This window comes from Scyliorhinus torazame, chromosome 6, assembly GCF_047496885.1.
Source record: "Scyliorhinus torazame isolate Kashiwa2021f chromosome 6, sScyTor2.1, whole genome shotgun sequence".
In the NCBI taxonomy this organism is placed as follows: Eukaryota; Metazoa; Chordata; class Chondrichthyes; order Carcharhiniformes; family Scyliorhinidae; genus Scyliorhinus; species Scyliorhinus torazame.
The window spans coordinates 142181697-142195178 of record NC_092712.1 but is presented as its reverse complement, the minus strand read 5'-3'; the positions used below and the strand labels follow the sequence as shown (position 1 = coordinate 142195178).

General features: G+C 51.1%; 1 protein-coding gene across 1 annotated transcript in view; it reads left to right on the top strand.

The window, feature by feature from the left end:
* LOC140425041 (polycystin-1-like protein 1) overlaps window positions 1-13482 on the top strand; it is a 543547-nt gene that overhangs the window by 381086 nt on the left and 148979 nt on the right. The gene's annotated exons all lie outside the window — the stretch shown is intronic.

Sequence of the window (13482 nt, the reverse complement as noted above, 5' to 3'; positions counted from 1 at the left end):
CCTGCAATAGAAGGAACACCCCCATAGGGACCCCTGTAATAGAGGGAACACCCCATAGGGACCCCTGTAACAGGGGGAACCCCAGGGACCCCTGTAGTAGGGCAAACCCCACAGGGACCCCCTGCCTAAAGGAACCTCTCCATTGAACCTTCCACACACAGAGCTCCCCCACCCCCACCCCACTGAAAAGGTACCCCTCTCTAAGCTAGAGAGCAGTCCTGACAGGGGTAATGGGAAGCATTATAGTTGTAATACTTACCTACCAAACCCACATGTTCATTCCTTGAAGGACAGCAGCTTTCCCTGTGTCTGGTTCCCACAGATCCACTATCTGCAGGCTATTCATAGCTTTTGAGTGGTTGTCTGTGATCGATGGCTCGTAAAAACCATCTGCACCTTTGATACATTCATACGGGGCTGGTTTAGCACAGTGGGCTAAACAGCTGACTTGTAATGCAGAACAAGGCCAGCAGCACGGGTTCAATTCCCGTACTGGCCTCCCGCAATGTGGCGACTAGGGGCTTTTCACAGTAACTGCATTGAAGCCTACTTGTGACAATAACCGATTATTATTATTATCCTATCACTTTCAGTGGCCTAAGTGGTGAAACCCCAATGTTAGTAAACATCGACAAATCAAAGAGGGTTTCCATTATCTGGACCACTGGGAGCTCTTCCGGGGCAGGTGTGACCTGTATAAGAAGGACGGGTTGCATCTAAACCGGAGAGGCATAAATATCCTGGCCGCGAGGTTTGCTAGTGTCACACGGGAGGGTTTAAACTAGTATGGCAGGGGGGTGGGCACGGGAACAATAGGTCAGAAGGTGAGAGCATTGAGGGAGAACTAGGGAATAGGGACAGTGTGGCTCTGAGGCAGAGCAGACAGGGAGAAGTTGCTGAACACAGCGGGTCTGGTGGCCTGAAGTGCATATGTTTTAATGCATTACGGGTAAGGCAGATGAACTTAGAGCTTGGATTAGTACTTGGAACTATGATGTTGTTGCCATTACAGAGACCTGGTTGAGGGAAGGGCAGGATTGGCAGCTAAACGTTCCAGGATTTAGATGTTTCAGGCGGGATAGAGGGGGATGTAAAAGGGGAGGCGGAGTTGCGCTACTTGTTCGGGAGAATATCACAGCTGTACTGCGAGAGGACACCTCAGAGGGCAGTGAGGCTATATGGGTAGAGATCAGGAATAAGAAGGGTGCAGTCACAATGTTGGGGGTATACTACAGGCCTCCCAACAGCCAGCGGGAGATAGAGGAGCAGATAGGTAGACAGATTTTGGAAAAGAGTAAAAACAACAGGGTTGTGGTGATGGGAGGCTTCAACTTCCCCAGTATTGACTGGGACTCACTTAGTGCCAGGGGCTTAGACGGGGCGGAGTTTGTAAGGAGCATCCAGGAGGGCTTCTTAAAACAATATGTAGACAGTCCAACTAGGGAAGGGGCGGTACTGGACCTGGTATTGGGGAATGAGCCCGGCCAGGTGGTAGATGTTTCAGTAGGGGAGCATTTCGGTAACAGTGACCACAATTCAGTAAGTTTTAAAGTACTGGTGGACAAGGATAAGAGTGGTCCGAGGATGAATGTGCTAAATTGGGGGAAGGCTAATTATAACAATATTAGGCAGGAACTGAAGAACATAGATTGGGGGCGGATGTTTGAGGGCAAATCAACATCTGACATGTGGGAGGCTTTCAAGTGTCAGTTGAAAGGAATACAGGACCGGCATGTTCCTGTGAGGAAGAAAGATAAATACGGCAATTTTCGGGAACCTTGGATGACGAGTGATATTGTAGGCCTCGTCAAAAAGAAAAAGGAGGCATTTGTCAGGGCTAAAAGGCTGGGAACAGACGAAGCCTGCGTGGAATATAAGGAAAGTAGGAAGGAACTTGAGCAAAGAGTCAGGAGGGCTAGAAGGGGTCACGAAAAGTCATTGGCAAATAGGGTTAAGGAAAATCCCAAGGCTTTTTACACGTACATAAAAAGCAAGAGAGTAGCCAGGGAAAGGGTTGGCCCACTGAAGGATAGGCAAGGGAATCTATGTGTGGAGCCAGAGGAAATGGGCGAGGTACTAAATGAATACTTTGCATCAGTATTCACCAAAGAGAAGGAATTGGTAGATGTTGAGTCTGGAGAAGGGGGTGTAGATAGCCTGGGTCACATTGTGATCCAAAAAGACGAGGTGTTGGGTGTCTTAAAAAATATTAAGGTAGATAAGTCCCAGGGCCTGATGGGATCTACCCCAGAATACTGAAGGAGGCTGGAGAGGAAATTGCTGAGGCCTTGACAGAAATCTTTGGATCCTCGCTGTCTTCAGGGGATGTCCCGGAGGACTGGAGAATAGCCAATGTTGTTCCTCTGTTTAAGAAGGGTAGCAAGGATAATCCTGGGAACTACAGGCCGGTGAGCCTTACTTCAGTGGTAGGGAAATTACTGGAGCAAATTCTTCGAGACAGGATCTACTCCCATTTGGAAGCAAATGGACGTATTAGTGAGAGGCAGCACAGTTTTGTGAAGGGGAGGTCGTGTCTCACTAACTTGATAGAGTTTTTTGAGGAGGTCACTAAGATGATTGATGCAGGTAGGGCAGTAGATGTTGTCTATATGGACTTCAGTAAGGCCTTTGACAAGGTTCCTCATGGTAGACTAGTACAAAAGGTGAAGTCACATGGGATCAGGGGTGAGCTGGCAAGGTGGATACAGAACTGGCTAGGCCATAGAAGGCAGAGAGTAGCAATGGAGGGATGCTTTTCTAATTGGAGGGCTGTGACCAGTGGTGTTCCACAGGGATCAGTGCTGGGACCTTTGCTCTTTGTAGTATATATAAATGATTTGGAGGAAAATGTAACTGGTCTGATTAGTAAGTTTGCAGACGACACAAAGGTTGGTGGAATTGCGGATAGCGATGAGGACTGTCGGAGGATACAGCAGGATTTAGATTGTCTGGAGACTTGGGCGGAGAGATGGCAGATGGAGTTTAATCCGGACAAATGTGAGGTAATGCATTTTGGAAGGTCTAATGCAGGTAGGGAATATACAGTGAATGGTAGAACCCTCAAGAGTATTGAAAGTCAAAGAGATCTAGGAGTACAGGTCCACAGGTCATTGAAAGGGGCAACACAGGTGGAGAAGGTAGTCAAGAAGGCATACGGCATGCTTGCCTTCATTGGCCGGGGCATTGAGTATAAGAATTGGCAAGTCATGTTGCAGCTGTATAGAACCTTAGTTAGGCCACACTTGGAGTATAGTGTTCAATTCTGGTCGCCACACTACCAGAAGGATGTGGAGGCTTTAGAGAGGGTGCAGAAGAGATTTACCAGAATGTTGCCTGGTATGGAGGGCATTAGCTATGAGGAGCGGTTGAATAAACTCGGTTTGTTCTCACTGGAACGAAGGAAGTTGAGGGGAGACCTGATAGAGGTATACAAAATTATGAGGGGCATAGACAGAGTGGATAGTCAGAGGCTTTTCCCCAGGGTAGAGGGGTCAATTACTAGGGGGCATAGGTTTAAGGTGAGAGGGGCAAGGTTTAGAGTAGATGTACGAGGCAAGTTTTTTACACAGAGGGTAGTGGGTGCCTGGAACTCGCTACCGGAGGAGGTGGTGGAAGCAGGGACGATAGGGACATTTAAGAGGCATCTTGACAAATATATGAATAGGATGGGAATAGAAGGATACGGACCCAGGAACTGTAGAAGATTGTAGTTTAGTCGGGCAGCATGGTCGGCACGGGCTTAGAGGGCCGAAGGGCCTGTTCCTGTGCTGTACATTTCTTTGTTCTTTGTTATTGCGGTGAAATCACACGCTTGAGTGATTGGAATGCACTTAATGCCCCCATCCGCTCCCACACCGACCCTTCCTCCACTATTCACTTCCTTACCGTGGCTATATTTGCTTCACCAGTAATAGTTCATCAAATTTGGCCAGCCCGCGTCCCCACTCCAGCAGCACCTTCTTCACCCGAAGGCCTTTACCCACCTACACAAACCCCGAGATCAATGCATTAATCTTCCCAAAGAAGGTCTTTGCAATAAAAATCGGAAGGTGCTGGAACTCAAAGAGAAACCTCGGGAGTACCGTCATCTTCACGGTCTGCACCCGCCCTGCCAACGAGAACATGAGCACTTCCCACCTCTTAAAATCCCCCTGCATCTGCTCCACTAACCGTGCCAGGTTCAATTTATGTAGCTGCTCCCATCCCCGGGCCACCTGGATGCCGAGATACCTGAAACACACCCCCACTACATTAAACAGCAATTCGCCCAACCTCCTCTCCTGCCCCCTCACCTGGATCGGAAAGACCTCACTCTTCCCCATGTTTACGTTATACCCAGAGAATCAGCCAAATTCCACTGAAATCTCCTTGATACCTCCAATACTTTCCAATGGGTCCGATATGTAGAGCAACAGATTGTCCGCATATAGCGAGACCCTGTGCTCCAACCCCCACCCCAGCACCATCCCTTTCCAACCCCTTGACGCTCTAAGTGCCATTGCCAGTGGCTCTATCGCCAAGGCGAAGAGCAACGGGGAGAGTGGGCATATCTGCCTCGTCCCACGATGCAGCCTAAAACACCCCGAGCTCACCCGGTTCGTCCTTACACTCAACCGGACCCAATCCACAAACCCCTGGCCTTCTCCCCGTACTCTTACACCACCCTACTGGCCCTCTGCAACTGCCCTACTGCTATCCCCATGGACACCAGCCCGAACTCCATCTGAAGCTCCTGCCTCTCCTTCAGGAATTCCACCTCTGGGGCCTCCGAATACATCCTGTCCATCCGCAGAACCTTGTCCACCAACATTGCAATCTCAGCTCACTCCTTCTTCTCCCTTTGCGCTCGGAACAATATGACATCCCTCCTAACCACTGCCTTGACCGTCCCCCCACAACATGGTGGTTGAGACCTCACCTGTATCATTCAGTTCCACATACCCCCCGATGGCGGCCCTCACCCGCTCACACATCCTCATCCGCTAACAACCCTACATCCAGCCTCCACTCCAGGCACTGCCACTCCCCCGATCCACCTGTAAGTCCACCCAATGCGGCACGTGGTCTGAAACCACGATTACTGACTACCCCGAGGCCACCACCCCCGTAAATAACATCGTGCCCACCACAAAAAAATTAATCCAGGGGTGTACCCCCCCCCCCCCCCCCCCCATAATCAACCGGTGTCAATCCAGGTTCGGGATCTTCCCCAGCACCCCTCTTATAAACTCCACTTCGTCCTAATTTGGGGCATAAACATTTACCAGGACCACTGGCATCCCCTCCAGCTTCCCACTCACCATCACAAACCTTTCCTCTGAATCTGCTACGATATGCCCCATCTCGAACACCACCCATTTATTGACCAGCACTGCCATCCTCTGTGTCTCCATGTCTAATCCTGAATGGAAGACTTGCCCGACCCACCCTTCCTTGTCTGATCCCCGATCTTCAAGTGTGTTTCTTGTAAAAAGACCACATCCACCTTCGACCTCCTCAGGTGCACGAAAACACGTGACCGTTTAACTGGCTCATTCAGCCCGCTCACGTTCCATGTGACCAACTAGCCCGCCCAGCTAGCCTGGCAGCCCCCATCCAAGATGAACCTCCTATTCCCTGCTCACACACCTCACGAACAACAATGAAACAAGAAAGAAAAAACATGCACTCACCTTCAATGCAACAAAACATCTCGAATGAGAAAAGTTCTCCAACAACCAGCAAATGAGAAAAAAGGAACAAAAAAAAGTGGACAGAAATAGCACCCACCTACTCACACCACCTCCACAGTACAATATCCTCCTTCTCCTGCCAGTCCATTGTATCTTTAAAAACTCCATCGCCTCTTCTGGTGTTCCAAAATAATGTTCTTGGCTATTGAAAGTCACCCAGAGGCTGTCCGGGTACAACATCTCAAACTTCACCCCCATTTTAAAGAGGGCTGCCTTCGTCCAATTAAACTCGGCTCTGCTTTTCGCCAGGTCCGTGCCCAGGTTCTGGTACACCCGACGCTCGCTTCCATCCCAGGTACATCTCTTTGTCTGCCTCGCCCATCTCAACATGTTCTCCTTGTCCAGGAACCGGTGAAGACGCACCACCATCGCCTTCAGCGGCTCAGTCACTAGCAGCTTCCTCATCAGTGCCCTGTGCGCTCGGTCGACCTCCAGGAGCCGGTCAAAGGTCCCCTGTGTGACGTTCTTTGCTTTCTGAATGAGGATGGTTTCAGAGTGTAGTGTCTCACAAAGAACATCAAGCTAAGTTTTGAACAAAGCTAATTCATTTACACTACAACTAAATAGATTTGACTTGCTTGCTAAGATACAAAAGATTACAGATTCAGTAAAACTATGATTCCATTTAAAGAACTCCTGATAACATGGCTATTCTTTTTTTTTTTTTATAAATGTTTTATTGAAAATTTTTTCCCAAACAACAATTTTTCCCCTCTTACAAAGCAAACGCAACAATAACAATACAGAAATTTTAAACAATACACAAGTAACAAAACCCCTTTATCTTTGACCTAAACTAAACCCCCCCCCCCCTCCCCCTGGGTTGCTGCTGCTGGTCATCTGTCTTCCCTCTAACGTTCCCCTAGGTAGTCGAGAAATGGCTGCCACCGCCTGGTGAACCCTTGAGCCGATCCTCTCAGGGCAAACTTTATCTGCTCCAGTTTAATGAACCCCGCCATATCATTTACCCAGGCCTCCAGTCCGGGGGGTTTCGCCTCCTTCCACATGAGTAGGATCCTGCGCCGGGCTACTAGGGACGCAAAGGCCACAACGTCGGCCTCTTTCGCCTCCTGCACTCCCGGCTCTTCCGCAACTCCAAATAGAGCTAACCCCCAGCCTGGTTTGACCCGGGCCTTCACCACCCGCGAAATCACTCCCGTCACTCCCTTCCAATACCCTTCCAGTGCCGGGCATGCCCAAAACATATGTGCGTGGTTTGCCGGGCTCCCGCCACACCTCCCACATTTGTCCTCCACTCCAAAGAACCTGCTCAATCTTGCTCCCGTTATGTGTGCTCTATGTAGCACCTTAAATTGAATCAGGCTAAGCCTGGCGCATGAGGAAGAGGAATTTACCCTGCTTAGGGCATCAGCCCACATATCCTCCTCTATCTCCTCCCCTAGTTCTTCTTCCCACTTTCCTTTTAGTTCGCCCACCGACTCCTCCCCCTCTTCCCTCATCTCTCGGTAAATCTCTGACACCTTGCCCTCTCCGACCCACACCCCTGAAAGCACCCTGTCCTGTATCCCCTGTGTCGGGAGCAACAGAAATTCCCTCACCTGTTGTCTAGTAAATGCCCTCACCTGCATATATCTCAAGAAATTTCCCCGGGGCAACTTATACTTTTCCTCCAATGCTCCCAAGCTCGCAAAAGTCCCATCTATAAATAAATCTCCCACCCTCCTAATTCCCAACTGGAACCAGCTCTGAAATCCTCCATCCATTCTTCCTGGGGCGAACCTATGGTTGTTCCTGATTGGGGACCCCACCAGGGCTCCCCGCACCCCTCTCTGTCGCCTCCACTGTCCCCAGATATTCAATGTTGCCGCCACCACCGGGTTCGTGGTAAACGTTTTAGGTGAGATCGGTAGCGGCGCCGTCACCAGCGCCTCTAAACTCGTCCCTTTACAGGACTTTCTCTCCAGTCTTTCCCACGCCGCTCCCTCACCCTCCATCATCCATTTACGTATCATTGCCACATTGGCGGCCCAATAGTAATCGCCCAAGTTCGGTAGTGCCAATCCTCCTCTGTCCCTACTACGCTGAAGGAACCCCCTCCTTACTCTCGGAACTTTCCCTGCCCACACGAAGCTCGCGATGCTCCTGTCTATTTTATTAAAAAAGGTCTTAGTGATTAGTATAGGGAGACATTGAAATACAAATAAGAACCTCGGGAGGACCATCATCTTAATTGCTTGCACCCTGCCCGCCAGCGATAGAGGCTGCATGTCCCACCTCTTGAAGTCCTCCTCCATTTGTTCTACCAACCGTGTCAGATTAAGTCTGTGCAAGGTTCCCCAGCTCCTAGCGATCTGAATCCCCAGGTATCGGAAGTTTCTTTCCACTTTCCTTAGAGGCAAGCCTTCTATCTCTCTACTCTGGTCCCCTGGATGTATCACAAATAATTCACTCTTCCCCATGTTTAGCCTATACCCCGAGAAATCCCCGAACCCCCTCAAAATTCGCATAACCTCTATCATTCCCCCCGCTGGGTCTGACACGTATAACAATAGGTCATCCGCATATAACGAGACTCAGTGTTCTTCTCCCCCTCTAATCACCCCTCTCCATTTCCTGGAGTCTCTCAACGCCATGGCCAGAGGTTCAATTGCCAACGCGAACAACAATGGAGACAGCGGGCATCCCCGTCTTGTTCCCCTATATAGTCGGAAATACTCCGATCTATGTCGACCTGTAACTACGCTTGCCGTTGGAGCCCCATAAAGAAGTCTAACCCAGCTAATAAACCCGTTCCCAAACCCAAACCTCCTTAACACTTCCCATAAATACTCCCACTCCACCCTATCAAATGCCTTCTCTGCGTCCATTGCCGCCACTATCTCTGCCTCCCCCTCCACTGGGGGCATCATTATCACCCCTAATAGTCGTCGCACGTTAACATTCAGTTGTCTCCCTTTTACGAACCCTGTCTTCGTGCACCACCCCCGGGACACAGTCCTCTATCCTCAATGCCAGTACCTTTGCCAACAATTTGGCGTCCACGTTCAACAATGAAATGGGTCTATAGGACCCGCACTGCAACGGATCTTTATCCCTCTTCAAAATTAACGATATCGTCGCCTCCGACATCGTCGGGGGTAGAGTCCCCCCTTTCCTGGCCTCATTGAACGTCCTCACCATCAACGGGGCCAACAAGTCCACATATTTTCTGTAATACTCCACCGGGAACCCGTCTGGTCCTGGGGCCTTCCCTGCTTGCATGCTTCCCAGTCCCTTAATAACCTCGTCCACCCCAATCGGTGCCCCCAGGCCTACCACCCCCCGCTCCTCCACTTTCGGGAACCTCAATTGGTCCAGGAACTGCCGCATCCCCTCCTCTCCCTCTGGGGGTTGAGACCTATACAGTTCCTCATAGAAGGTCTTGAACACCTCATTTATCTTTCCTGCCCTTCGCACCGTGTCTCCCCTTTCGTCTCTAATTCCTCCTATCTCCCTCGCTGCTGCCCTCTTTCGCAATTGATGAGCCAACAGGCGACTCGCCTTTTCCCCATATTCATACCTCCTCCCCTGTGCCTTCCTCCACAGTACCTCCGCCTTTCTGGTGGTCAGAAGGTCAAATTCCGTCTGGAGTCGTCTCCTCTCCCTGTACAATTCCTCCTCCGGGGTCTCTGCAAATTCCCTATCCACCCTTAAAATCTCCCCCAGTAACCTTTCCCTTTCCTTGGCCTCTGTTTTCCCTCTGTGGGCCCCAATGGAGATCAGCTCTCCTCTGACCACCGCTTTTAGTGCTTCCCATACCACTCCCACAGGGACCTCGCCGTCGTCATTGACCTCCAGATATCTCTCAATACACCCCCGCACTCTTGCACACACTCCCTCATCCGCCATCAGTCCCACATCTAATCGCCAGAGTGTTCTCTGCTCCCTTTCCTCTCCTAATTCCAGGTCCACCCAATGTGGGGCATGATCCGAAACCGCTATGGCTGAGTACTCAGCTTCTTCCACCCTAGAGATCAACGACCTTCCCAAAACAAAAAAATCTATCCGGGAGTACACTTTATGGACATGGGAGAAGAAGGAAAACTCCCTAGCCCTAGGTCTAAGAAATCGCCATGGATCCACTCCCCCCATTTGGTCCATAAACCCCTTAAGTACCTTGGCCACTGCCGGCCTTCTTCCGGTCCTTGAGCTGGATCTATCTAGCCCCGGGTCCAGCACCGTATTAAAGTCCCCTCCTAAAATCAAGTTTCCTACCTCCAGGTCCGGTATACGCCCCAGCATCCGTCTCATAAATCCCGCATCGTCCCAGTTTGGGGCATACACGTTAACCAACACGACCTCCATTCCCTCCAGCCTGCCACTCACCATTACATATCTACCTCCGCTATCTGCTACGATGTTCTTTGCTTCAAATGCGACCTGTTTCCCCACCAAAATGGCCACCCCTCTATTCTTTGCATCCAATCCTGAGTGGAACACCTGTCCCACCCATCCTTTCCTTAGCCTAACTTGGTCCGCCACCTTTAGGTGCGTCTCTTGGAGCATAACCACGTCTGCCCTTAGTCCTTTCAAATGCGCGAGCACTCTGGCCCTTTTTATCGGTCCGTTCAGGCCTCTCACGTTCCACGTGATCAGCCTCACTAGGGGGCTACCTGCCCCCCTCCCGTGTCGACTAGCCATTACCTTCTCTAGGCCAGTCCCATATCCCGCCTCCGCGCTCCCGCTCGCTCCCCCAGCGTCGCACACCATCCCCGCCCACCCACTCTTTAGCCATTTCCTTTTGGATTTCCGCAGCAGCAACCCAGTTGTCCCCCCCCCCCCCCCCCCCCCGTCCCCGCTAGATCTCTTTCTAGCATGATTGCTCCCCCCATATTACTTCCGTAAGTCAGCTGACTTCAACTGACCCCGGCTACTCCTGCTCACTCCTCGACCCCCCCTTGTGGGGAACTCCCATCCGCCTTGCGCCTGTCTTCCCGCCTTATTCTTTCTGGTGCGGGAACATCCCTTTACCTGACCCGCCTCTTATGGCGCAGCTCCCTTTCCCCTCCCCCTCCCCTTCCCCATTCTCCAACTATGTCCCGTCTTTCCCCCCTCACCGGCGCCCACATTTCCCCAATGTCTCCCCCCTTCCCTGTTTACTTCTCAATTAACTTCCACCGTAACATTAACAATAACATTTCCTGCAGCATCAGTCCCTCAGTTCCGATCCAATTTTTCTTCTTTGATGAAGGTCCATGCTTCCTCCGCCGTCTCGAAATAATGGTGTCTCTCCTGATACGTGACCCATAGTCTTGCCGGCTGCAGCATCCCGAACTTCACCTTCCTTTTATGCAACACCTCTTTGGCTCGGTTGAAGCTCGCCCTCCTTCTCGCCACCTCCACACTCCAATCCTGGTATACCCGTACCACTGCATTCTCCCATCTGCTACTCCGCACCTTTTTAGCCCATCTCAGGACCTCTTCTCTATCCTTAAGGCGGTAAAATCGCACGATTATCGCCCTGGGTGGTTCTCCCGCTTTTGGTCTTCTCGGCGGAATCCGATTTGCCCACTCCACCTCCAAGGGGCCCGTAGGGGCCTCAGCACCCATCAGTGAGCTCAGCATCGTACTTGCTACGCTCCACAGTCCACTCCTTCCACACCCTCAGGGAGACCCAGTATCCGAAGGTTCTTCCTTCGCGCTCCATTTTCTAGGGCTTCGATCCTTTCAGTACACTTTTTATGAAGTGCCTCGTGCGTCTGTGTCTTAACCGCCAGGCCCAGGATCTCGTCCTCAATATCTGTCACCTTCTGCTCCACCACACGGAGCTCTGTCTCCTGGGTCTTTAATGTCTCCTTGAGCCCCTCAATTGCCTGTAGCAACGGGGTCAGCACCTCCCTCTTCAGCAGCTCCACGCACCGTCTCACAATTTCATGCTCAGGCCCCCATGTCGCCTGCGCTTTCTCCGCCGCCATCTTGTACTTCTCTCTTTCTGACCCTTTGGTCGACGATTCCTCGCGCTGCAGCCGCCGCCGCCGGTTTTTTCCTCCTTCGTTTGGGGGGGACTCCCTTCTCACACGCCCCACACCGGGTTGCGTCGTCGAAAAATTCCCCGTTGGGGCTCTGAAAAGAGCCCGAAGGTCCGTCGGAGCTGGAGCCGCCGAAGCGTGCGGCTAGCTAGGCATCACCGCAACCGGAAGTCCCTTCAGTGGCCTTGATGAGGTCTTTTCACAGTTGTTCCCTCTGCTGCTAGAATTCACTTTTGATACAGGCCCTCAGGTCAGCTTGCACCTTTAAGCTTGCCCTTCCCCCGCCTGCATGCTGGAAGAGGCCCTGTTTATCCTGCAGTTGCAGCCAAATCTTTTACTGTTTCTGCGTGTGTCTGGCAACCAAGGGACATACCCTTCCTGGGGGACACTGTCGGGGGAATATTGCAGCCTTCTTCCCACACCGGGAAATGTCAAACAAATGCCATGGGGGCCCTGTAAAAGAGCCCAAAAGTCCGTTCCAAGCAGGAGCTGCCGAATATGCGACCTAGCTCTGCATAGCCGCACCCGGAAGTGATAACATGGCTATTCTCAACCTCACTTAACAACCTTCTCCCCGAATCAAGAGTATCACGTGATCCACATGTATGTGCGTGATCACCATCTAGTGGTTGGATGCAGTTACAGTAAATTGTTAACTCTTCATTATTCTTACAATATACATATTGTCACACCCTCCCCCATCAACTTCTCCAGCATCTTGGCGACATACATGCCGACGTCCGCTCCCATGATGCCTTCAGGCATCCCCACGATTCTTAGATTCTGTCTCTGGGAGTTGTTCTTCAGGTCCTCCACCTTCTCCTTTGACCGATTTTGGATTTCTCGCATCAGACCCACTTCAGCCACCAATGAGCGAAGCTCCTCTGCGTGCTCCCCCACCACCTCCTCCATACAGTCAATTCCCACTTTTAATGGTTCCACCACCTTGGCTAGGTCCTCCTGGGTCTCCCTTCACTGACGGCTAAACTTCTCATTTAAGAAGTCCACCAGTTGCTCCGTCGACCACTCGGCAGGCAAGGCAGACCCTTTCTCCTCCGCCACCTTGACCTGTGGTGAACAAAGATTCTCTTGCTCCAACTGCTCCCTTCTCGACCCACTTCTGGTTCGTCAATCCATCCATCAGCCATACCAGTGGAGTTAAACTTTTCTCCAGTCACCCTGGACTCTTTTTTTCACCAAAACATCCATCCAGCAAACGGGGAAAAGGTCTGAAAAAACAGCCTCGAGCAGGAGCTGCCAAATGTGCGACCACTCACACCATGGCCGCTGCTGGAAGTCCCCATTATTAAAAGGCGGTTGGAAACCTTGCTTTTTAAAATAAATTTGAAGTACTCATTTCATTTTTTTCCCAATTAAGGGGCAATTTAGCGTGCCCAATCCACCTTCTCTGCACATCTTTGGTTGTGGGGGTGAGACCCGCGCAGGCACAGGGAGAATGTGCAAACTCCATGTGGACTGTGACCCGGAGCCGGGATCGAACCCGGGTCCTCGGCACCATGAGGCAGCAGTGCTAACCACTGCACCACCATGCCGCATAGTTGGAAACCTTTCAGAGGGGGCAATTCTAAATGTTGGAGGACAAAAGGATGGAGAAGCCTGTTAATTGTATTTACATGCATTGAAATGAGTTTCCTGACCTTCCTGACAGAAAGCACATTACGTCACTGGTGGGGATGGGGTGGTGTGGGGAGAATTGGAAAATGAGATCATGCCGGCGAGATTATCATTTTCTGAGTTTCCTAAAATTCTGTGGCAAGTCA